At 56.7% G+C, this 23,852-nt stretch overlaps 1 long non-coding RNA gene across 1 annotated transcript; it reads left to right on the forward strand.

Annotated features, from left to right (window-relative positions):
- The first annotated feature begins 176 nt into the window (after positions 1 to 176).
- On the forward strand, positions 177 to 4,812 carry LOC132658022 (uncharacterized). The gene is made up of 2 exons (XR_009596970.1): positions 177 to 2,337; positions 3,550 to 4,812. It is a non-coding gene; the product is annotated as an uncharacterized LOC132658022 (long non-coding RNA).
- Positions 4,813 to 23,852: the final 19,040 nt, after the last annotated feature.

Here is a 23,852-nt window from a genome sequence, read left to right on the forward strand (position 1 = left end):
TGCTTCGAGCAGTCCGTGGCCGCCCCGGGCTCCGGCGGGACCACCACTCACTGGACTCCGGCAAAATAAACTACGCCCGGGCGTTCCCCGCCCCCCACCCCACCCCACCCCACCCCCGAGTTGTCTGTGCTTCCTGGTGAGGCGCTCCTTGGGGAGGTTAGGGACCCGTAGAGGGCAGAGCTGAGCTCGGGAGCCCGCGGGGGAGCCGGCGGCCGGCGAGGGAGAGGCCCGGGTGGTGAGCAGAGCTCCTTCTGCCCCTGAGCAGCCAGGGGCCCAAGGAGCAGGGTGTCAGGCCAGCCCTGAGCACACAGAAGCTGCAGGGACATGGGCCTTGTTGTGGGGCCCCACCCAGGCACATACTTAGCCGAGCCTGCTGGGTCCAGGCATGCCCAATCAAAATAGTAAGAAACAGGCTGACCCTTCGTGCTGGGCAGAGAGGAGATGTGGTGGGAGGCCTGAGGCTCGCGGGCTGCCTGCCCACACAGCTGGCAGGTGTCCCTGCTGCAGCCTCCTACAACCACCCTGTCTGAGCGAGGGCACGCCGTCCACGCCGCTGCCCAGAGCCAGGCCAGCGGAGCCTCACTGCGTGAGGGGGCCAGCGGGGGCCGGAACATCGGCACTTGCAGCTGGGCAGCTGCCGGGCACGAGGGGCAGCGACCCTGGAGCACTGACCCTTCCAGTCCCGCAGGCCTGCCCCGCCTGGAGCCCAGCTAGGGGAGGGCGCAGCCAAAGGGTTCCCCACTCTCCTCCCCTCCCCTCCTCCCCGGGGAAAGGGGACTGGGGCTACCAGCTGCCACCTACCACGCAGGAGTGGGGTGGGGCCTCAGGCTTTCTGGGGTGCCCAGTCTGGCCATCTGTGAAGAGCGGGGAGTGCTGAGTGCCCATACGACAGGCTGTGTGCGTGCCAGGGGCACGCAGGAGCGCACAGCCCACGCGAGAGGAGAGCAGAGGACGGGCGCCCGGGCTACCCACCATGACGTCCGCAACCAGGCAGAGATGGGGTGGCGGCCTGATGAACCCCAGCCTCCGCTGCGGTCTTGGGCCTTCAAGCGGGCACTAGGCCACCAGGGCACTGGAGCGGTGGCCTTTGACCAGGGGTCACGAGTGCAGCACTGCCTGGCTTCAGCCAGCCCAGGCCGCCCACCCCTCCTGAGACCAGCCACCTGGGCTAGGGGTGGTCACGCACCGTGTTCTCAGGGCAACAGCAACTGTGTGCCTGGGACCCCACACATGCACTGGGTGAGAAGACTCATGTCCGGCGTGTGCCCAGGTCTGGGAGGGAGCCGGCCGGCTGGCCAGAGCAGAGCCAGCCCCACCCTTGCTCCACGGGAGCTGTGCCCACGGCTCCCCGGGTTCCCAGAGGGTGTGCCCTCAGCAGGTGGGGGGCCCAGGGCCTGGGTCGCTGCTGGCAAAGGAGGGGCCCCTCAGCACTGTCCAGTCGGCCTGGCCGCCCTGCAGCTCATCCCAGAGCAGCTCCTGTCCTGCTTTCCGGCCGCTTCCCCTTTGGTCTCCGCAATCGCCGGTGATAACCCTGTTCCTGACGTTCAGGCCCCAGAGCAAACAGTTCACCTGGGCTCCGGTCACCCCACCGCCTGTCCACGTGCACGCGGAGATGGCCACCCCCGCCCGCCACAACCAGCACCAGGCCCTGATCTCCGGCTCTCCTGACCTCCGCGTCCCGCTGCAGAGACCCCTCTTGAAACACAGGGCGAGCCCCTCCCTCGAACATCCCCCGTCTCAGACCCTGGATTTCTCCCGGAGTTGCCTTGACAGTCCCTCCCTGTGAAGCACTCCGGCCCCCACCCGGCACACGTCACCCCCTCCAAACACTGCCCCCTGTCAGCCAACATCGCCGAACACGGATCCGACCCAAGAAGGTTTTCTGTTTTGCCCACTGATAACCACTGTCTGGAATAATGCCTGACACGCAGTAGGGGCTGGAATGTTTGCCAAACGGACAGTGTTTCAGTTAAAAGCCTCAGGGCGGCTCAAACACCCTTCCTGTTTGCTTTACCGTCTGTTTCTAGGACTTCTGCAAGGCAGGAGAGCGCCTGCCACCAGGCCTCAGTGGTAGCCACCTGCACAGGCCCCCAGCCCTGCAGCTCATTAAGGCCCCTCCAGACTCGTGCCCCCACTGCTGGGGGGGAGGCTGGGGCTTGGAGTCCATGGGGAACGCTTCCCGACAGTCCCCTCCCCAGGCTGCCCGGACCAGGCCGCTCCTGTGACCGCAGCCCCATGGAGGCCCATCGCGCCAGGCACGCGCACCGCGGCGTCTCCTGGCCAGCTGTCCAAGGCTGAGTCCACGCACAGCACCCGTGCGAAGGCCCCACCCTAAAGGTCCTGGGCCCCTCCTGGACTCGGGCGCGGCCCCCGTCCCCAGGGCCCCGCGGGGGTGGCTGTGTCTCCGTCAGTGCTGAGCCAGTGGTCTCAGCACATCGCCCAAAGGTGGTCCCCAGGGTGGCCCCCTGGGCACCGACTAGGCTCCTGAAGGTCCAAGGAGCCGAGAGAAGGCAGGGCACCTCGAAAGCCCAGTCCTGGCCGGCGACAGGGCACAGGCTGGCTCAGCTACACGCGCACCACACGCCCCCCGTGCCTTCAGCGCCGAGGTGCCAGCAACATGGGCTCCAGCCAGAGGGGCACCCTGGATGCCTACGTGGAGACGTCCCCAGGGCACTGCCAGAGGCGGAGGGCCGGGCCCCACACAGGGACCACCAGCTCCGGCGCTGTCCCACGCAGCTCCCGGACAAGCCAACGTCAGGGCCACACAAAGTTGGGGGACAGAACCCCCCACTGACCCCCAGGCGGGGCAGGCAGTGGAGACAGGGCTAAGGAGTGCCCTGAGCCTCAGGCCTGGTCGGCGGGCGGGGCCGGGCGCAGGGTCTGCGCTGACGATGACCTAAGCGTGCTCGTGCTCCGGCCCGACTGCCCGCAGAGGCACCGGCAGGAAGCCAAGAAAGAGCCCCTTGTCCTTCTCTCATGTTCTTTAGAACTATGTTTTATTCTGCGGAAATGTTTAGGACTTTAAGTCCCGAGACGGCGTCCCAAGAAACCGAGAGCTGCTGTGAGCAGGCGAGGGCAGGTTAGGCTCTGTAACAAAAGGCAGGGGGTCAGAACGTTGAAAGGTCACTGTGAGTCAGAACCAGATAACCAAGACAGAGAATTTGGCTAGCGCTTCTGTGCACGTGGGACGTGCAAGAGCCTGGAGCCCCTTGTCCCTGAGCAGGAGGAGGCTTCTGCTCCAAACAGCCTCAGGGGCCACTAGGATGGTCATCTTGGGGTGACCCGGAGGGCCCCCCACCAGCTCAGCCTCCCCACCCCCTGCCCCAGAAGCAGGAAACACATGGAAAAGGCTTGGTCTCTGCTCGTGTTTTCTGCGCGAGGTGTCACCAGCCCCCGGGGACCCTTGCGGGCACGCATGCGTACACACCCACACACTGACGCCTGTCCTCCTGGGTTCATTCTGGACGGCAGAGCAGGTGGCCTCCGGGCACCTACACTGTTTTAACTAAAATCTTGCTGTTGACTGGATGCTTGGTTTCCACGTTTTAGGACACAAGGCTTCAGACATTCACTGATGCAAGGTCGCTGCACGTCTTCTCAAGCGTTTCCCACACGCGAGATCCCTGGCAGAGGGCTCCACGACCCGCCTGCGTGCTCAGCACAGACGCCAGTGAGGTGACACCACCCCAGACACTGCTTCACGCGTGGGCATCACGTGTACACGGATGCACGCATGATCTGTCCTGTCCGACCCTGTGTGACCCCATGGACTGCAGCCTGCCAGGCTCCTCTGTCCATGGGACTCTCCAGGCAAGAGTACGGGAGTGGGTTGCCATTTCCTTCTCCAGGGGATCTTCCCGACCCAGGGATCAAAGCCTCATCTCCGGCATTGGTGGGCGGATGCCTCTCCACTGAGCCCCCTGGGAAGCCTCTGCCCGCTCATGAGTTCCCTGCTCTGAAGACAATGCCTGGAGCCATGTAACCAACACGGGAGTTCCCCGGCCAGCAGCTATATCTGGTCTCATCACACCTGCCCCTCAGTTTGCAATGACCCAGCTGAGGACCCGGCCTCCCGCCTCCCGAGGAGGAACCGGTCGCAGTCCTGGAGGCCACATCTGGCAGGGCCCAAGGTCAAGTCTAAGCAGAGTCTGAGCTCTCTGTGAACTATTTTGCTTTCCTTGGATAACAGCCTTTATACAGACACATCTTGAGTGCTTTATCAAGAACCCTCTCCATGCTTTTAGAAGCTGGGGTAGCCCTCTCTGTGGTCCTCAGCCCTGTGCCCGCTGGCCCAGCCCGCGGTCAGCCAGGGCAGGTCCAGCCCTTGGGAACGGGCTCTCGCTTCCTTACACATTCTGTTGTGTTTCCACAACGAGCTCATCGCTTGCTGCGGCGTTTTCCACCAGGCTCCCTCGAAGCTCCATCTCCCGAAGAGGATGTGTGTTCACCTCCTGCAGAGATCGGAGAGGAGAGGGCACTGCCTGGCAGCAACCGTTTTAAATGAAAGTCCTGGGACGTCCCTGGGGGTCCCGTGGTTGAGGATCCACCTTGCGATGCCGGGGACACTGACCTGATCCCTGGTGCCATGGGGGAGCTCAGCCCTTGTGCCCCCACTACTGAGCCCGAGTGTAGAGCCGGGGGCCTTGAAGAGAAGCATCACAGTGAGGCCACGGACCACAACCGGAGAGGGTCCCCCGCTCACCACGACTGGAGAGTGCTCTCCGCTCGGGCAGCGAGGGGAAGGCTGCACCCAGCGAGGAAGACCCAGTGCGGCCGAGGATAAGGCACCTGATTGAAAGCCTGAAACCTTAACTGGAGGATTGTTTTTAGACGTGACTTTTTACTAAAACCCACGCAAAGGCAGGCTTGCCAGGGCCTCTGTCCCCACACCCTGCACCAGGCTGCAGAGCGCTGTGTGCATTCCGCCTGGTCTCGGGCACAGGGCTGGGCCGGGCCACCACAGCGGTGCTCACCCCAGGGCTGATCGGTTCAGCGGGGGCTGTCCCTCCTCCTCCCCGGGCTGACCGGGGCACCCGTTGCCCACCCTGGCCCGCAGGCCCGGTTCTCAGGCTGCTCTGCTCACTGGGGGCTCACCGATACACTCCGCACATTTCACGGTTTCCGGGGACAGGCCTGCGAGCATCCCGTCTGCCTGCACAGAAAACCATGCCTGTACAGCTGCCAGTCACAGAAAGAGCCACGAAGGGGGCAGGGCCCTGAGGGTCCGCGAAGGGCCGGCGTGCGTAGGGAGGTGGCACGTGGCCAGGCCCACCTCTAGTGCCGTTCCTGCCAAGTGTCCACAGGCAGACACCCACCCAAGGAGGCCGGCCGGAGGCAGGGCAGACTACCCTGGGCACCTTAGCTCCGGCAGGCAGGATCCAACCCGGGTGTATGCGCCCACTCAAGCGTAAGCTCATGGCCCGTGATTTACTTGGCAGCAGTTCCGAGTTCAGGCACACACACAGCCCCAAACACGGCTGCACAGGCCTCTGCGGCCTCTCTGGCCTACAAGCCACACCTAACATTAAAGCCTCACAGCAGGATTTAGGGCGAGGAAGGGCCAGCCTCTGCTCGACAGCCTCTGAGACTGACCCACTGGATACTGAGCAAGTGTGCATGCTCAGTCCTGTCCCACCCCTGGCGACCCCACGGACTGTAGGCCACCAGGCTTCTCTGTCCATGGAGTGAGTTGCCATTTCCTCAGAACTTCCCAATCCAGCGATCAAACCTGAGCCTTCTGCCTCTCCTGCACCAGCAGGCGGACACTTGGCCCAGATAACTGCGCTGGGGCGATCGCTCACCCAGAGCCAGACATCCTGGAGTGTGAAGTCAAGGGGGCCTTAGGAAGCATCACACGAACAAAGCTAGTGGAGGTGAGGGAATTCCAGCTGAGCTGTTTCAAATCCTGAAAGATGATGCTGTGAAAGTGGTGCACTCAATATGCCAGCAAATTTGGAAAACTCAGCAGTGGCCACAGGACTGGAAAAGGTCAGTTTTCATTCCAATCCCAAAGAAAGGCAATGCCAAAGAATTCTCAAACTACCACACAATTGCACTCATCTCACACGCTAGCAAGGTAATGCTCAAAATTCTCCAAGTCAGGCTTTAATACTACATGAACCGTGACCTTCCAGGTGTACAAGCTGGGTTTAGAAAAGGCAGATCAAATTGCCAACATTGGTTGGATTATGGAAAAAGCAAGAGAATTCCAGAAAAACATCTACTTCTGCTTCACTGACTATGCTAAAACCTCTGACTATGTGGATCACAACAAACTGGAAAATTCTTTAAGAGATGGGAATATCAGACCACCTTACTTATCTCCTGAGAAATCTATATACAGGTCAAGAAGCAATAGTTAGAACTGAACATTGGAACAACTGTTTCAAAATTGGGAAAGCAGTATGATAAAGCTGTATATTGTCACCCTGCTTATTTAACTTACATGCAGAGCACATCATGCAAAATGCCAGGCTGGAGGAAGCACAAGCTGGAATCAAGATCGCCGGGAGAAATATCAGTAACCTCAGATATGCAGATGACAGCACCCTTATGGCAGAAAGTGAAGAGGAGCTAAAGAGCCTCTTGATGAGAGTGAAAGAGGAGAGTGAAGAAGCTGGTTTCAAACTCAGCATTCAAAGACTAAGATCATGGCGTCCGGTCCCATCACTTCATGGCGAATATAGGTGGAAAAAGTGGAAGCAGTGACGGATTTTATTTTCTTGGACAAACTCACTGTGGATGGTGACTGCAGCCATGAAATTAAATGACACTTGCTTCTTGGAAGGAGAGCTATGAGAAACTTAGGTGGCATGCTAAAATCCAGAGACACCACGCTGCTGACAAAGCTCCCTAAGTCCAGGCTGCGGTTTTTCCACCGGTCGTGTACAGATGTGAGAGCGGGACCGTGGGAAACCTGGGCGCTGAGGAGTGGACGCTTTCGGATGGCGGTGCTGGAGGAGACTCTTGAGGGTCCCCTGGACTATGAGGAGATCCAACCAGTCCATCCTAAAGGAGACCAGTCCTGGGTGTTCACTGGAAGGACTGATGCTGAAGCAGAAACTCCAACACTTTGGCCACCTGATGCGAAGAGCTGACTTATGGGAAAAGACCCCGATGCTGGGAAAGATTAAAGGCGGGAGGAGAAGGGGCCGACAGAGGCTGAGATGGCTGGATGGCATCACCAGTGGATGGGAGTTTGAGTGGACTGAGGGAGATGGTGTAGGACAGGGAGGCCTGGCGTGCCGCAGCCCGTGGGGTGGCAGAGAGTGGGACAGAACTGAGCAGCTGCACAGCAGCTCTGACGACGGCTTCACACTGAGGAGGGACGGCGCAGGGAGGCTGGGCCGAGGCCACAGAGGAGGGAGAGGCGGGAAGGGCAGTGAGCCCCCAGGTTACCCGGCGGAGTGAGCCCGAGGCCCGCGGGCTGAGGGGCGGATGACCCTGCGCCTGGGAGCGTGGGGGTCTCTCGGAGGCTCAGCCGCTCGCTGACCCACTGCCCAGCAAGGGCAGCAAGATGCTGCGCCGGGCCCCCTGGAGACGGCCGGTCCCGCCCCGCTCTGGGCTCCAGGGGGGCCCTTCACCCTGCCTAGCCCCCTCCCCGAGCTCTGCTCTCCTGGACCCGCTCTGGCTGCCAAGGCAGGCAGCACACAGGACCCGGTGACCGCAAGACAGTCGATCGTGGCAAAGGCCCAAGCCGTTCAAGGTCACGCTGGGGACAGGAGACGGTGGGGAGGACTGGAGGAAGGGCGGGCAGGGCACGAGGGGCCAGCCCGTGCCCGTCAGGATGTCGTGTGGGCGGGTGCCGTCCCTGACACGCCCGGGAGAAACCACAGGCGGAGGATCCGAGACACGACGCGGGGCTCCGGGAGGCCGCGGGGGAGACGGGGGTGAGCCTGGGGGACAGTGGGTCTGGCTGGATAGAAGGGGGACCGCCACCCTCCGGGCCTGCGCCAGGCCAGGGCAGGGGCTGGGGGTGAGAACGAAGGGACCCAGGCCCCTCCCTTGCAGACCACAGCCCCCGCCCCGGCCTGTTCCCTGCAGACAGCGACAGCTACGCAGGTGAAGCTGTTCAGGCCAGGGCTGGCGCCTTCAGACCGAGGCCTGCTCCAGAACCCACCCTGTCCCGGGGCCCCCAGCGCAGGTGCCCGCCAGTTGCGCCCGCCCCCACCTGTGCCCTGTGCTTCTGGCCGGACGGAACTGCGCAGGAGACGACAGCGCCCCTGTCTCAGGCCTGCACCGGCTGCGACTGCCCTGGGGCTGCGTACGTGCACGTGTCTTTGGTGGGCTTCAGGGACGAAGTCGACAGAGCATCTCCTTTTAAGACTGCTCAGATGGCCGGGGGAGACGCTGGGGGACACCTGACGGCGTTCTCCGCTTGAGGACCCGTGGCTGCGCCAGGTCCCTGCGGGCGTCTCTGCCTGCTCTGCCAGGCTGCTGGCGGCTGTGCTCCTGCCGCGTGGGCTCTGCTGCTCAGGTTTCTCCAGTTGCGGCGCTCGGCTTCCCCCTGCGCGGCCTCTCCTGCTGCTCCGAGCAACTGCTGGTTGCAGGGCCCTGTCCAGGGACAGCAGCTTGAGGGGCCTGTCAAGGAAACCCTCGCCCTCCACCTGGGAATTAGCATTCATTGCACCACGAAACACCCTCCAAACCATGCTCGAAATTAAGACTGAGGGGAAGGCTGCCACGCAGGGAACGCTGCCCACCAGCAGTTCTGCTACACAAGAATCAAGCCATCACCCCAGACTCAAGTCAGCTACGCAAGTAGCTGGCATGCCTGAATGGAATTCAGGGCAGGTATCTGGACGAGGCACTTTGTGCCATGGGAAAACTGGCAGAACCGGCCCCCAAGAGACGTAGACATTTTCAGGAGACAATTTTTATGAATGTTTATCACCTTGTCCCATATTTTTGCTGTTCCGTTGTTAAATCATGTCTGACTCTGCAGTTCCAAGGACTGTAGCCTGCCAGGTACCTCTGTCCATGGAATTCTCCAGGTAAGAAGACTGGAGTGGGTTGCCATGTCCTTCCCCAGAGGATCTTCCTGACCCACGATCGAACCTGTCTCTCCTGTTCAGCAGGCGGATTCTCTACCACTGAGCCAGCAGGGAAGCCCCTTCCTATTTCAGTTCAGTTCAGTTCGGTGGCTCAGTTGTATCCAACTGTCCATCGAGTCGGTGACGCCCTCCAGCCATCTCATCCTCGGTCGTCCCCTTCTCCTCCTGCCCCCAATCCCTCCCAGCATCAGAGTCTTTTCCAATGAGTCAACTCTTCGCATGAGGTGGCCAAAGTACTGGAGCTTCAGCCTCAGCATCAGTCCTTCCAAAGAAATCCCAGGGCTGATCTCCTTCAGAATGGACTGGTTGGATCTCCTTGCAGTCCAAGGGACTCTCAGGAGTCTTCTCCAACACCACAGTGCGAACGCATCAGTTCAGCTGACCAGTTATAGCCCCAAAACTAGAAAAGCGCCAGCACACGGTTGAGTGAGAGCGTGTCTTCCTGAACAGCAGTGCCCGTCTGCCCTGCTGGGGGCTTGGCCGCACGCACCCTTTTACCAAATCAAGTACATACTGACCTCCCTTTTTTCTCTTTTTAAATTTTTACTTTTTTAATTAAAAAAGGTTTTTATTGGGTTGGCCAAAAAGTTCATTTGGCTTCCCAGTAAGATGGTCTAGTAGCGCTTGTCTTTAATTCCACTGGAGACGATCGTGTTATACTGTCCCATAATACCTGTGATAGCAGCGTGCATTAAAAAAAAAGACAAAAAAAAAAAAAAAAGACCAAAAACACCGCAACTGGCGAATTTCTGTGTAGCTATTTTAATACTGAAGATGGAAGAAAAAACTACATTTCCAGCACATTATGCTCTATTATTTCAAGAAAGGTAAAGACATAACTGAAACACACACAGAAGATTTGTGCAGCGTAGGGCGAGGTTCTGTGACTGATCCAACGTGTCAAAGTGGCTTGCAAACAGTGCTGGAGTAGGGGCGCCTTCTTACCCCAGGGAGTCTTCCTGGTCCAGGGACTGACCCTGCGTCTCCTGCACGGGCAGGTGGATCCCTCACCACTGAGCCACCAGGGATGAAGGTGATGTGCACGGGGCGGGAGGGGGTCCTCCCTTACGAGCTCTTTCTGGAAAGCCAAGCGACTGATTCCAGCAAGCACTGCTCCCAGTCAGGCCACTGAACACTGAACAAAAGCGTCTGGAATCAGTCGACAGAAAACACATAATTTTCCATCAGGAAACCCAGGACCGCGTGTTTCCCCGATGAGCAGGTAAAAACTGTCACAGCTTGGTAGGAAGCTCTGACTCACCCGCCGTGCTTACCAGACATGGCACCCTTGGAATTCCACTTATGTTGGTCTTAATAAAGTTCTCTCTTTAAAAAAATTTTAAAACATCTTTCTTTCTTTCTGGATTTGACAGGGCCAGGTCTTCGGTGCAGCACGTGGGATCTTCAGTTGGGGCGTGTGCGGTCTAGTTCCCTGACCAGGGATCAAACCCAGGCCCCCTGCACTGTGAGTGTGGAGTATTAGCCATGAGACAGCCAGGAAGTCCCTACAAGATTCTCTTAATGGAAAGAATTTCAGTTCCCTGTGAAAAGACTGTCAAAGGGAAGGGGAACAGTTCTTTGCTCAAAAAATTAAACAGTTTTGGGAGGATGGAATCCTGAAGGGGCCTGAAAAATGGCAGGAGGTAGTGGAATAAAATGCTGAAGACACTGTTCAGTAAGGTTGTTGGTGACTATGAAAAACGTGTCTTTCATTTTTTACTTAAAAACCAAAGGAACTTTTTGGCCAACCCAACACAAAGCCAAGCCCAAGCCCAGAAAGCTTGCACTGCAGGATTCTGCCAGATAATCCAAGAAGGCGTGTATTCAGCTATAAATAACCAATCTTTCACAAACAGTTTCAGAGAATAGGAGGCACCACCTCCTATGTCATTCTGTAATGCCAATACTAACCTAATTATAAAGTCAGATGAAGACATCACAAGGAGAGAAGCTACTAAGTAACTACCACAAATACACGCTGGCGATGCTGCTAAACTAGTGCTGAGCCACGTCTAAGTCACTTCAGTCGTGTCCGACTCTGTGCGACCCCATAGACGGCAGCCCACCAGGCCCCCCGTCCCTGGGGGCAACACATAAAACAGTGACCAGGACCGAGGGGGATTCAGCACAGGAAGGCAGGGCTGCTCAACACCAAACATCAGCTCACGGGACTTGCCTGGGGTCCAGCAGTGGCGCGTCTGCCTTCTACTGCAGGGGACGTGGGTTTGACCCCGGGTTGGGGAGCTAAGACCCCCCATGCCGCAGCTAACCCAGCCCACCAGGACTCCTGAGCCTGAGACGAAACTACAGCCCAAGGGAGCAAAAATAAACGATAAATAAATAATTTAAAAAATCAATTCACAGGATACATCAGAGGAATAAAGGACAAAACCCGTGTGACCATCTCAACAAACGCAGGAAGAGAAGCCCGACACTTTCCTGACAAAATCTCTAAGCAAAACATATGGGAACTTCCTGGCCAAGTAAAGAGCTCGTCTACCCAAACGCACAGCCAGCGTCATATTGGATGGTGAAGATGGAATCCGTCCCCGAGGAGCAGAGACAAGCCAAGGGCGTGCGCTCTGGTCCTCGCCACGTCTGTCCAACACTGTGCCGGGTTTTCCAGTTGACGCAGTGTTGAAACAGACAGACATACAAGCCGCACCGAATCCAGGTTAGAAACGGCACGAACACGGTCTACACGCAATCAACCATGAGACCGTGTGTCAAAACTCGAAACAAAGCCACTACAATGCTCTGAGAACTAAGACCTGAGGTTAGCAAGTTCACAGAATACAAACAAATGCAAACGAAGTGCATTCCAACACACTAGCAGCAAACAATCTAACACGGAGTCAATAAAACAACCCCGGACGAAATAATGTAAGAAGATAGCAGAAAGCAAAGTTAACGGAAGAGCTTCGGGATGGTGCGCTGAAGTTGCAAGACATCACTGAAATAAATAGAAAGACGTTCCGTGTCGCGTGTCCAGAAACTCAGTGTCACCAAGACGACAGTGCTCGCCAACCTGATTGACAAATTCAGCTCCGTCCATATCAGTCTCCCACTAGGCTCTTCATAAGGGTGACAAATGGATTCTAAAATGTATGTGGAAATTCAAAGGCTCTAGTTTCAAAGACTGTTTTGAAAAACGCAGTTGGAACGCCAGCAGCATCTGACTGCAAACTTACTATAAAGTCAGTCAGTCATCGGCAAAAGGCTGAGCACACTGATGAAGGAATCAGGCCAGAAGCCCAGAAATCAGCGTTCACACTCGCTGTCGATTCATTTCACCAGTGGTGCCGAGACACTCAATGCGGAGGGACAGCCGGTTCAGCACGCGGTGCTGGGCAGCTCAGCGTCTGTGTGCAGCGCTTTGGGGGGAAAGGAAAGAAAGAAAACCCTGACACCCTCACCTTGTACTACACACAAAAGTTAACTCGAAATGGGCCACATACCTGAATGCAGGAGTTAAAACTCCAAAACCAGGAGAGAAAAGCGCAGAAAATCACCACGACCTGGGGTCAGGCTAGCACTCTCAGGCTGTCTCAGACAGGACTCCAGAAACATGACCCATTAAAAGAAAAAAACTGATAAGATGGATTTTATCAAAATTAAAACTTTAGCCCTGAAAAAGATACCATTAGGACAACGGAGCGACAAGCCACAAACCGGGAGAAAATACACGCACGTCACATGGCTGATAAACAGCTCACTTCCAGAATATACAAACAGCACTTCACGTTCAGTGAGACAAGCAAGAAACAGGCAAAAGGTTGAGCAGACTCTTCTCCAAGAAGCTGTGTGAATGCAGCAGTGATAACCACGTGAAAAGGCGCTGAGCACCACTCGCTGGCGCTCAGTCGCGTCGGACTCTTCGTGACCTGTGGCCTGTAGCCCGCCAGGCTCCTCTGTCCATAGGATTCTCCAGGTAAGAAGACTGGAGTGGGTTGCTATTTCCATCTTCAGGGGATCTTCCTGACCAGGGACTGAATTCACTTCTGCTTGGCAGATTCCTGACTGCTGAGCCACCGGGCAAAGCTAGGGCGTTAGAAAGCTGCAAGTGAAACCCGCTTGTGAGGTCCTAGCTCACAATCACTGTAGCTGCTGTAGTAAAAAGGCAACACCGAGTACTGACCCTCACACACCGCTGGTGGGAGCACAGAAAGGTACAGCCACGTTGGAAAGCAGTCTGATAGTCTCTTCAAAAGTGGAACAACTTTGCCATGGGCCCAGCAATTCCATTCCCAGGTATTCACCCAAGAAAAATGCAAGAAGGTTTGCAAGAAGCCAGGGGCCATAGCTGCAGTAACCCTAACACCCCCAAACTGGAGCGAGCCCAGACGGCCACACACGGGCGCGCGCAGAAGATGCGGCCGCAGCTGCAAACTGTTATCCAGCGACAGAGAGGAACCGGCTCCCGGGCCTCAGACACCCGTGCCCCGTGAAGGGGGCCAGACATAAAGCGTGTAGATCACACGAGTGCATTTCCCTGAAACGCCCAGAAAAGGCAGCTCTGCAGGGGCTGAAAGCTGCTGGGGCGGGCGGGCGGGGAGTGCGGGTGACCCACACAGGAACAGAGGGACCCCGGGGGCAGCCGGGGCTCCACGAGTTGATGAGCTGACTGCTGTCCACTGAGCTTAAGGGAGCTCGAGGGCCTGCAAGTCCTACCTGAGTAACGTGGCCAGACAGAGGTCGGGCTGCAGGAGCAGGTCCAGGACGGGGCAGTGCTCCAGCACCTCCACCCCCACCCTCTCCAGCGGGCAGCGTCATCCAGCTGGAATCCCGGTCAGAGGACAGGCTAAAAATAACCTGCTTTACACTCGTGGAGCAAAATACCTAGCTGCAAAAAGGAGAATCCACCTCAGGTGAGACCGAGGTCCTCCAAGTGACCACCGGGGCGCCATCCGCCGCCCGCCCCGCGCGCCCCGCCCGCCCTGCAAACACCGAGAGACAGAGGTAAGGGCCGGGCGGTGCTTCCTCAAACAGCAGCAACGCCCGGGCTGCGACGGTCACAGGCTCTGTACAAGCATGTGAGGACAGACGGGCGCCGCGCCGTGGGGCCTGGGTTTTCTAAATGATCGCTTTTTCTTGGTTTGGGGATCAGCGTTTGGTTAAGACGACGGACGATACTGTGATTTCGGCTCCAGACACCATCAGCAATGCCCACAGCTCCGGAGCCCGGAGGGTCTCAGACGCCAGCGACTGCCGAGTCCAGTTCCGCAGGTGGGAGCTCACACACACCCTCGTGGAACAGGGAAACGGCCGCACAGATTCGGCACGGCGCCTCATCACCCGAGAACCCTGGGCCCAGGAGTGAGGCGGGCAGCCCGAGAACCAGAGCGCAGGCGGCACCCCGCCCCGCGGGTGCCGGGGAGAGAGGCGCCCCAAGGGCTCAAGCCCAGGCTGCCGGCCCCCGCCAGGCCCGCCCCGAGGACCCAGGGCCCGCCTGAAACAGGGGACAGCAGGGAGGCCCTTGTTTCGGCCCGGCAACACCACGTGGGCTCAGGAGAACACACTTCACGGGCCACACTCATCGGCAAGGCTCCTCCGAGGCAAACGAAGGCCCGTGGAGAGCGGGGATCCTGAGGCCTTTCCCGGAACTCACCGGGAATTCGAGGACTAGCTCAGTCCGGGACAGCGTCAAAGCTGCGTCTGTAAGTGCCTCACGGGCCTCTCAAAGACACCTCTCCACGTATTCTCTATTTTAACACCAACACCTCAGACCCTATATTTATCCGGATTAAATGTCAGCTCCTTGGATCCCAGGCTGTCGGGATCTGCCTGGATTCTAATTTTGCCCGAGAACTTTGCCACCCAGCTCTGGGGCGCCCTTCCTCAGCCAGCCCAGGTTGCGGGTATCTCCCCAGCCTGGAGGGCCCGGCAGGCCTCGGGCAGGAGGTGGCTCAAGAAAGCGCAGAACAGCCTGAGGGCAGCGGGGACACGCTCCCAGACGGGGTGACGGGGTCAGCAACTGCTGTCCTGCAGAGGCTAGCAAGCGACTCTGTCAAGTACACGCTGGGATCTGTGTGGCCCTTTAAAAGAAAGAGCGTCAAACCGTGTTCAGTTACAAAAGCGAAGGCCAGGAGCGTATTTTCACTGCGACACTTTCCATCAGGTTTGGAAGATTATAATGCTTACCCCGGGCTTTCCTGGTGGCTCAGTCAGAAAAGAATCTGGCTGCGACGCAAGCGGCTCTACGGTTCTGCTCCTGGGTCGGGAAGATCCCCTGGGGTGGAGACAGCAGCCGGTGTCCTTGCCCCGCTGGGCTGCCGTCAAGAGTGCGGTATGGCCGTGACTGAAGCGCCGCCACCACCGCGATGACCTCAGTAGCTTCCCGCGGGTGAGAGACCCCCGTGGCCGCACAGCGTGGTTTTCATTCGCACCTTCTCCCTAGGGCGATTCTTCCAGGCACAGGAGCTGCTTTACTTGAAGCTCCTTCCAGACACTTCTGCCCCGGCAACAGGACGCCAAGGAGCCTGGGGAACTTAGCTAGGATTACGTAGGACATGATACCTCTATCGACCAATTAACTCAGAGGAGACGGACGCCGCTGCAGTTCTGAGCCTGACCGTGTGCTCTGCGGGGATGCCTGGTTTCCCCAAGAGGCCCGACTCGGGTCCATCTGCTGCTTGTCCACACCCGCCACACGCACACCGTCAGTGTAAGCGGCCGGCCGGGCTCCACCTCCAGCACGAGGACCATCGGTCTGCCACCAGGTGAGATTCAGCAGGTCACAGAAGACCTCACAAAAGGCTTCAGAGACACGTGGAGAGGCAGCTCTGGGACTCGGCAAGGCCGCTGCTGTGTGCAAAGTCAGTGGCAATGTAAACCAAGCGTTTACATTACCTGCTAGAAGGGGTTTTGCGTGGACAGGACGCTTGCTAGGGAATATGAACCAAGCGTTTACATTACCTGCTAGATAAACCTCTAGCAGAGGTTCACAGCTTTGTCTGGAAACCAACACTGCTGAGCACAGACTCTGATCCCCACCGAGGTGGCCCCTTGCGGTGCTGATGAGCCCCAACGGTCGGAGCGGCGCTGACCAAGCCCAGAGACGTGAGAACTCGCCACCGCCTGCAGCCAAAGTGGAGGGGACACGTCATCACCGCGCAGGAGCCGTGTCTCGCGTGGCCTCTGCTCGCTGTGCCTGAGAAGCCGCGGTTCCCGCACGTGGATACCTGTTTCCCCACTGGCCTCTATAACAAAGTATTGTTTTTCCTCTGAGGAACTTTAAAAACAGGAAAAGATCAATACTCTAACAATCAGATCATTCGTAAAGCGTCTGGAATTATTTTTCAATACGTGGCACAGAAACCAAGATCTAGAGGAAAATCAATTTAAACAAACGGAACTGGGGTTTCTTGTCTCCCGCGTCCGCATACCGCGCATCTGGAGAACGCACGTCGCCTCTCCAGCGGGGTTCCGCCCGCGGAGGCTCAGGCGGACACAAGCGGGGGGCAAGGGCGGGCGGCGGGCGGCGCGCGCCGGGCGGACCCCGCACCCGGCCGCCGGGAGAGCGCCTGCCCCCCTTCCCCGAGGCGAGGGCCGGCTCCGGCCCGGCCGCGGGGTCCCGGGCTCGCGGTGAGCACGGCGCGGGAAGGGGCGTCCTCGGGGGAGCCCCCAGGCCACGGGCGCCGAGGGGACCCTCACCCCGAGGTCGCCGCCAGGGCAGAAACCGGAGGCCGAGCGGCGCGCGTGGGGCCGCGGGGCAGCGGCGCGCGTGGGGCCGCCCGCCGAGGGGCCGAGAGCCGACGCGCGGCTGCGGGAGGGCGTCTCCGCCGCGGGCTGGGCGGAGGACGAACCCGGGGCCGCACGCTCGCGCGCGCCGGGAGGGTCCCGGTCCGCGGCCCGCCCGCGCCGGGCGGGGGCTGCGGCGCCCACAGCCGCCCGGGCCCCGAGCGCGCCGCGGCCCCGCGGAGCCCGGCCTCGCCGGGAAGGTCCTGGAAGCCAGCCGGCGGAAAGCAGCCCGCCGCCGGGCTGCGGGCCCCCCGCGCCCGCTCCAGCGGGAGCCCGTCTGCGCGGCCCCTCCGGTACCCTGGGCGGGCGACGGGGGGCCGGCAGCCCCGGCGGGTGCCAGGGTGTCTGCGCGCGGGCTCGCCAGGGACGGGGTTCCAGGCGGAGCCTGCGCCCCAGGCTCGAGCCCCCGTGTGCAGGGATGGGGCTTAAGGGGGAGGTCTGGACCGTGGAGCTCGGTCACGCCCTTCAATTCAGGCCCGGATGGCCCGAACACTTCGCAAACGAAGCCTGCGGAGTCCGTGTGACGGGCCCTGTGCCAGGCGCTCCCCGGGGGCGCGCCCTTCCTGACTCTAGGGGGCCGGGAAGGTCGCGGGCGGCCCACCGCAGCCGGGGTCACGGGTGGCCTCGGTCCGTGGGGCGCAGTCCGCCGAGCCGAGGTCCCGCGTGCGGAGGCTCCGCCTGGCTCCCCGGGGATTTTAAGAAGTGAATAGGACCCCGTGAATAACAGAGACGATGCAATTATTTGCACAGCAGCTTCACATTCCAGCAGCTCAAAGCGTGTTAAAAAAGAAATCAGGCTGTTTACTTTCAAATTAAATCTCTTTCCAGGAGCTGCGGCGACCTGCGCAGACCGCGGGGCTGGACAACTCCTCTTCCGACTAGCTGGACTGTTGCTGTGGGTTGGACCGCATTTCCCAAGGCTGTTTTGGCAGTAATGCCTGTGACGCCAAGGACTCTTCACCCAGAATGTTACAAAAACCCTTCAGTATCTGTACTATCAGTTCAGTTCAGCTCAGTCGCTCAGTCGTGTCCGACTCTGCGACCCCATGAACTGCAGAACCCAGGCCACCCTGTCCATCACCAACCCCCGGAGTTCACTCAGACTCACGTCCATCGAGCCGGTGATGCCACCCACCCATCTCCTCCTCTGTCGTCCCCTTCTCCTGCCCTCAGTCTTTCAGGCTATTTTCCAACGAGTCAGCTCTTCGCATCAGGTGGCCAAAGTACTGGAGTTTCAGCTTCAACATCAGTCCTTCCAATGAACACTCAGGACTGATCTCCTTTAGGATGGACTGGTTGGATCTCCTTGCAGTCCAAGGGACTCTCAAGTGTCTTCTCCAACACCACAGTTCAAAAGCATCAATTTTTAGGTGCTCAGCTTTCTTTATAGTCCAACTCTCACATCCATACATGACTACTGGAAAAACCATAGCCTTGACTAGACGGACCTTTGTTGGCAAAGTAATGTCTCTGCTTTTCAATATGCTACCTAGGTTGGTCATAACTTTCCTTCCAAGGAGTAAGCGTCTTTTAATTTCATGGCTGCAATCACCATCTGCAGTGATTTTGGAGCCACCCCAAAATAAAGTCTGACACTGTTTCCCCATCTATTTCCTATGAAGTGATGGGACCAGATGCCATGATCTTCGTTTTCTGAATGTTGAGCTTTAAGCCAACTTTTTCACTCTCCTCTTTCACTTTCATCAAGAGGCTTTTTAGCTCCTCTTCACTTTCTGCTATAAGGGTGGTGTCATCTGCATATCTGAGGATATTGATATTTCTCCCGGCAATCTGGATTCCAGCTTGTTTCTTCCAGTCCAGCGTTTCTCATGATGTACTCTGCATATAAGTTAAATAAGCAGGGTGACAATATACAGCCTTGACGTACTCCTTTTCCTATTTGGAACCAGTCTGTTGTTCCATGTCCAGTTCTAACTGTTGCTTCCTGACCTGCATACAGATTTTTCAGGAGGCAGATCAGGTGGTCTGGTATTCCCATCACTTTCAGAATTTTCCACAGTTTATTGTGATCCACACAGTCAAAGGCTTTGGTATAGTCAATGAAGCAGAAATAGATGCTTTTCTGGAACTCTCTTGCTTTTTCCATGATCCAACAGACGCTGGCAATTTGATCTCTGGTTCCTCTGCCTTTTCTAAAACCAGCTTGAACATCTGGAAGTTCACAGTTCACGTATTGCTGAAGCCTGGCTTGGAGAATTTTGAGCATTACTTTACTAGCATGTGAGATGAGTGCAATTGTGCAGTAGTTTGAGCATTCTTCGGCATTGCCTTTCTTTGAGATTGGAATGAAAACTGACCTTTTCCAGTCCTGTGGTCACTGCTGAGTTTTCCAAATTTGCTGGCATATTGAGTGCAGCACTTTCACAGCATCATCTTTCAGGATTTGAAATAGCTCCACTGGAATTCCATCACCTCCACTAGCTTTGTTCATAGTGATGCTTTCTAAGGCCCACTTGACTTCACATTCCAGGATGTCTGGCTCTAGATGAGTGATCACACCATCGTGATTATCTTGGTCATGAAGATCTTTTTTGTACAGTTCTTCTGTGTATTCTTGCCACCTCTTCTTAATATCTTCTGCTTCTGTTAGGTCCAGACCATTTCTGTCCTTTATCGAGCCCATCGTTGCATGAAATGTTCCCTTGGTATCTCTAATTTTCTTGAAGAGATCTCTAGTCTTTCCCATTCTGTTGTTTCCCTCTATTTCTTTGCATTGATCGCTGAGGAAGGCTTTCTTATCTCTTCTTGCTGTTCTCTGGAACTCTGCATTCAGATGCTTGTATCTTTCCTTTTCTCCTTTGCTTTTCGCTTCTCTTCTTTTCACAGCTATTTGTAAGGCCTCCCCAGACAGCCATTTTGCCTTTTTGCATTTCTTTTCCGTGGAGATGGTCTTGATCCCTGTCTCCTGTACAATGTCACGAACCTCATTCCATAGTTCATCAGGCACTCTATCTCTCAGATCTAGGCCCTTAAATCTATTTCTCACTTCCACTGCATAATCATAAGGGATTTGATTTAGGTCATACCTGAATGGTCTAGCGGTTTTCCTATTTTCTTCAATTTAAGTCTGAATTTGGCAATAAGGAGTTCATGATCTGAGCCATAGTCAGCTCCTGGTCTTGTTCTTGCTGACTGTATAGACCTTCTCCATCTTTGGCTGCAAAGAATATAATCAACCTGATTTTGGTGTTGACCATCTGATGATGTCCATGTGTAGAGTCTTCTCTTGTGTTGTTGGAAGAGGGTGTTTGCTATGACCAGTGCATTTTCTTGGCAAAACTCTATTCGTCTTTGCCCTGCTTCATTCCGCATCCCAAGGCCAAATTTGCCTGTTACTCCAGGTGTTTCTTGACTTCCTGCTTTTGCATTCCAATCCCCTAGAATGAAAAGGACATCTTTTTGGAGGTATTAGTTCTAAAAGGTCTTGTAGGTCTTTATAAAACCGTTCAACTTCAGCTTCTTCAGCGTTACTGGTTGGGGCATAGACTTGGATAACTGTGATATTGAATGGTTTGCCTTGGAGACAAACAGAGATCATTCTGTCATTTGTGAGATTGCATCCAAGTACTGCATTTTGAACTTTTTTGTTGACCGTGATGGCTACTCCATTTCTTCTGAGGGATTCCTGCCTGCAGTAGTAGATATAATGGTCATCTGAGTTAAATTCACCCGTTCCAGTCCATTTTAGTTTGCTGATTCCTAGAATGTCGACCTTCACTCTTGCCATCTCTTGTCTGACCACTTCCAATTTGCCTTGATTCATGGACCTGACATTCCAGGTTCCTCTGCAATATTGCTCTTTACAGCATCCGACCTTGCTTCTATCACCAGTCCCATCCACAGCTGGGTGTTGGTTTTGCTTTGGCTCCGTCTCTTCGTTCTTTCTGGAGTCATTTCTCCACTGACCTCCAGCAGCATGTTGGGCGCCTAGTGACCCGGGGAGTTCCTCTCTGTGTCCTGTCTTCGCCTTTTAATCTCTTTCCAGGAGGAGCATCGACCTGCGAAGACCGCGGGGTGGACTACAGCAGCATCCTCTTCGGACCATGTGGACTCCTGCTGGGGGTGGTGCCGCGTTTCCCGAAGCTGTCTTGGCAGCCGTGCCTGTGGCCGCAAACACCGTCCCCCTGCGCGGTGTCAGGCCCCTCCAGTGCTCGCGCTGTGTCCTCCCGTACAGCGGCGCCTCCCTGCCCCACCCCCACCATCCCGGGGTTTCTGGAGGTCGAAACTACAAATTCACACCCTGAAAGAAAAAGAGTTCAGGAAAATTTTAGTTAGGCAAAATGACAGGATATTAAGTTAGGACCTTGCCCAGATGCGTGAAGGAGCTAAATGTCTGAGTTGAAAAGGATTCTAATGTTCTTACTGCTGGTAACTTGCCAAGTAATCCTGGAAAAAAAATCTTTCTATCTTATCAAGATACACATAAATACATGTATATGCCTATGTGGGCTTCTACACAGCTCAGGAAGAGCAACCACCAGAGAGAAAAGCGGGCAGAAGCGTTTGAGCACATAACGCACAGAAGAGGAGTGCGACTGCCTGTCAAACATGGGACACGCAAGCCGGCTCCACTTACGGGCCAGAGACGGATCCCAGCTGCTCTCCAGTTATCCTCGCAGACCCTCCTCCTACAAACAAAGCCCCCAAGGACGGTGCGCAGCTCACGGGTACGCGAAGGCTGGATGTGCAGTGGACTGAATGGCCAGCCCTCCGTCCTCCTCCCCTGCGGCGGCGCGTTCGTCCACCCTCGCCGTGCCTTTGTGATGAGCTGGGCTGTCCCTTCACCCCTGGGGTCCAGGCATGGCTCCATGGCTTGAGATGGCGGATGTTAGCAGGATGACCCCAGCAGAGGCCTGAATGTCCTGCACGCCTTCCACCGTGGCACCTCCGCTGTGTTCCCAGTAGCCGCTGCCACGCTAGCCCAGAGCTCAGACCGGAACATGTGAGGCCTGGGAGCCATGGATGGAGCCAAGTCCATCCAAACCCCTACCGACCCACAAGCCTGTGAGTGAGGGGAAAAAGCAGCTTGGTCTTAAGCACAGATGATGCGGCTGTGCCGTAGGCAGCGTTCGTGGCCCTTCAGCCGCAAGGTCACGTCTGACTCTGTGACCCCATGAACCGCGGCACGCCAGGGTTCCCTGTCCTTCACTACCTCCTGGAGTTTGTTCAAACTCATGTCTACTGAGTCTTCCTACATATATATCCCTATGTGAGAAATGCAAACAGGTCCACACAACAGCTCGTGCACAGATGTTTAAAGCAGCACTGTGCATAATCACCAGAGGTCGGAAGCAACCCACGCGTATGGCTGGCTGGCTGAGGAATACCCCGACAACGGAACGTTCGTCCACGAGGAGGGGAGGGCTGGCACGTGAGCGGGTCTCGTCAACATCACGCTGTACGAGAAGCCAGTCACAGAACACCACGTCTATTTATAGGGAATATTTAGAAGCAATATAGGAAATGTTTATATTTATGAATAGGAACATTCAGAAGAGCTAAGTCCATGGAGACAGAGAGCAGACAGGTGGTTACTTAGGGGCGGGGTGTGTGTGATAAAAGGGCGTGGGGTCCCCTTTTGAAGCGATGGAAACGTTCTAATAGAGACGACGGTGATGGCTGCACGTGTGGCTATTCTAAAAACCACGGAATCGTACATTTTAAACAGGTGAGCTACATGTTATGAGAATTTTATCTCAGTAAAGCTGTTTTTTTTAAGTTAAGGGAAATATGAGATATCCTCATATGATGAAAAATGTTCTGCTTCTTTAAAACAAAACCCAAACTTAAGAATAAAACACCTAGGGCCTTTCATGTGCTCAGCCGTGTCTGACTTTGTGGCCCCGTGGACCGCAGCCAGCAGGCTCCTCTGTCCGTGGGACTTCCCAGGCGGGAGTACTGGGGCGGGCTGCAGCGCCCTCCTCCAGGGGGTCTGCCTGGCCCGGGGCGGAGCCAGGGGGCCTCTTGTCCTGCCCACCTGGAGGCAGATTCTTTGCCTCTTGAGCCAGGCCCCCTGGTGGAGCGTGTTCCACTGCACCAGGAGCCGCCCAGCGGTTTCTCAACACGACTGCCCTGTGCCCGCCTGTCAGCAGCGTGTGAACGCTCCGGCTGCTCTGCAGTCGCGGTATTTTGACTATTTTCTTACATTTATACTCTAAGAGGCATGTGTTATTGTGGTTTTAATTTGCATTTTGCAATGACTGATGCCACTGGCCATCTTCTTTTTGTGCTTATTTTAATTGCCATCCATGCGTCTGGTGAAATGTCCTGTAAAATAAGTTACTGAAGGACAAAAATTAAATTTCACAAAAATCAGATGCTTAAATTAACAAAAATGAGATTGAGAGAGGAAGAACAACTGAGAAACGACCTGCCACACACGAGAGGGCCGGGCTGACAGAGCCGACGCAGAGAGAGGCCGGGCAGGTGCCCGCCCCCAGGCTGTACAGCTGCCCGTGGCCCCAAGCTGAGTGGGGAGCGTGCGCCCACCACCTGGAGGCTGAGGCCGGGAGGCACCCAGGGCAGTCGGGTCAGCACAGGCAGGGGGTCCCTGCCCGGGAAGACACAGACCCCATGCTTTGCCTGCAAAGGAGGCCAGCAGGCGGACGGGAGCTGAGGAACACCAGTGGGCAGGGTGGGAGGTCAGTGGCACGGTGTGAGCGGCGGGGGCGGGGAGACGGACAGAGGCAGGAGGCCGCCTGGAGGGGCGCAGGGCACGGGGTGGGGCAAGCTTCTGGCCTTCAGGTACTCGAGTGTCTGTTCTGTCCGTCGCCGCCTCCTCTGAAGACTTCCCTGCGGGTGCACGAGGCTGTCTGACGCTGTCCCCTGGCTCCCGACGCCCTTTCCCTTCCTCCTCTGTGTTTCCTGTTTTGGCGCCTTTTCACTGCTGTGCCTTGAGGGTCACGGATCCCTTCCCCTGCAGGGTCTGCTGCCATTGCCTGTCCCGCGCCTTTTCCGTGTCCGCGCCACCGTTCTTCACCTGCAGAAGTCTGCTTGCGGCTTTCCCAGCTACAGAGTTGTCGTCACTTTCCGAAAGAA

This window comes from Ovis aries, chromosome 17, assembly GCF_016772045.2.
Source record: "Ovis aries strain OAR_USU_Benz2616 breed Rambouillet chromosome 17, ARS-UI_Ramb_v3.0, whole genome shotgun sequence".
Lineage (NCBI taxonomy): Eukaryota > Metazoa > Chordata > Mammalia > Artiodactyla > Bovidae > Ovis > Ovis aries.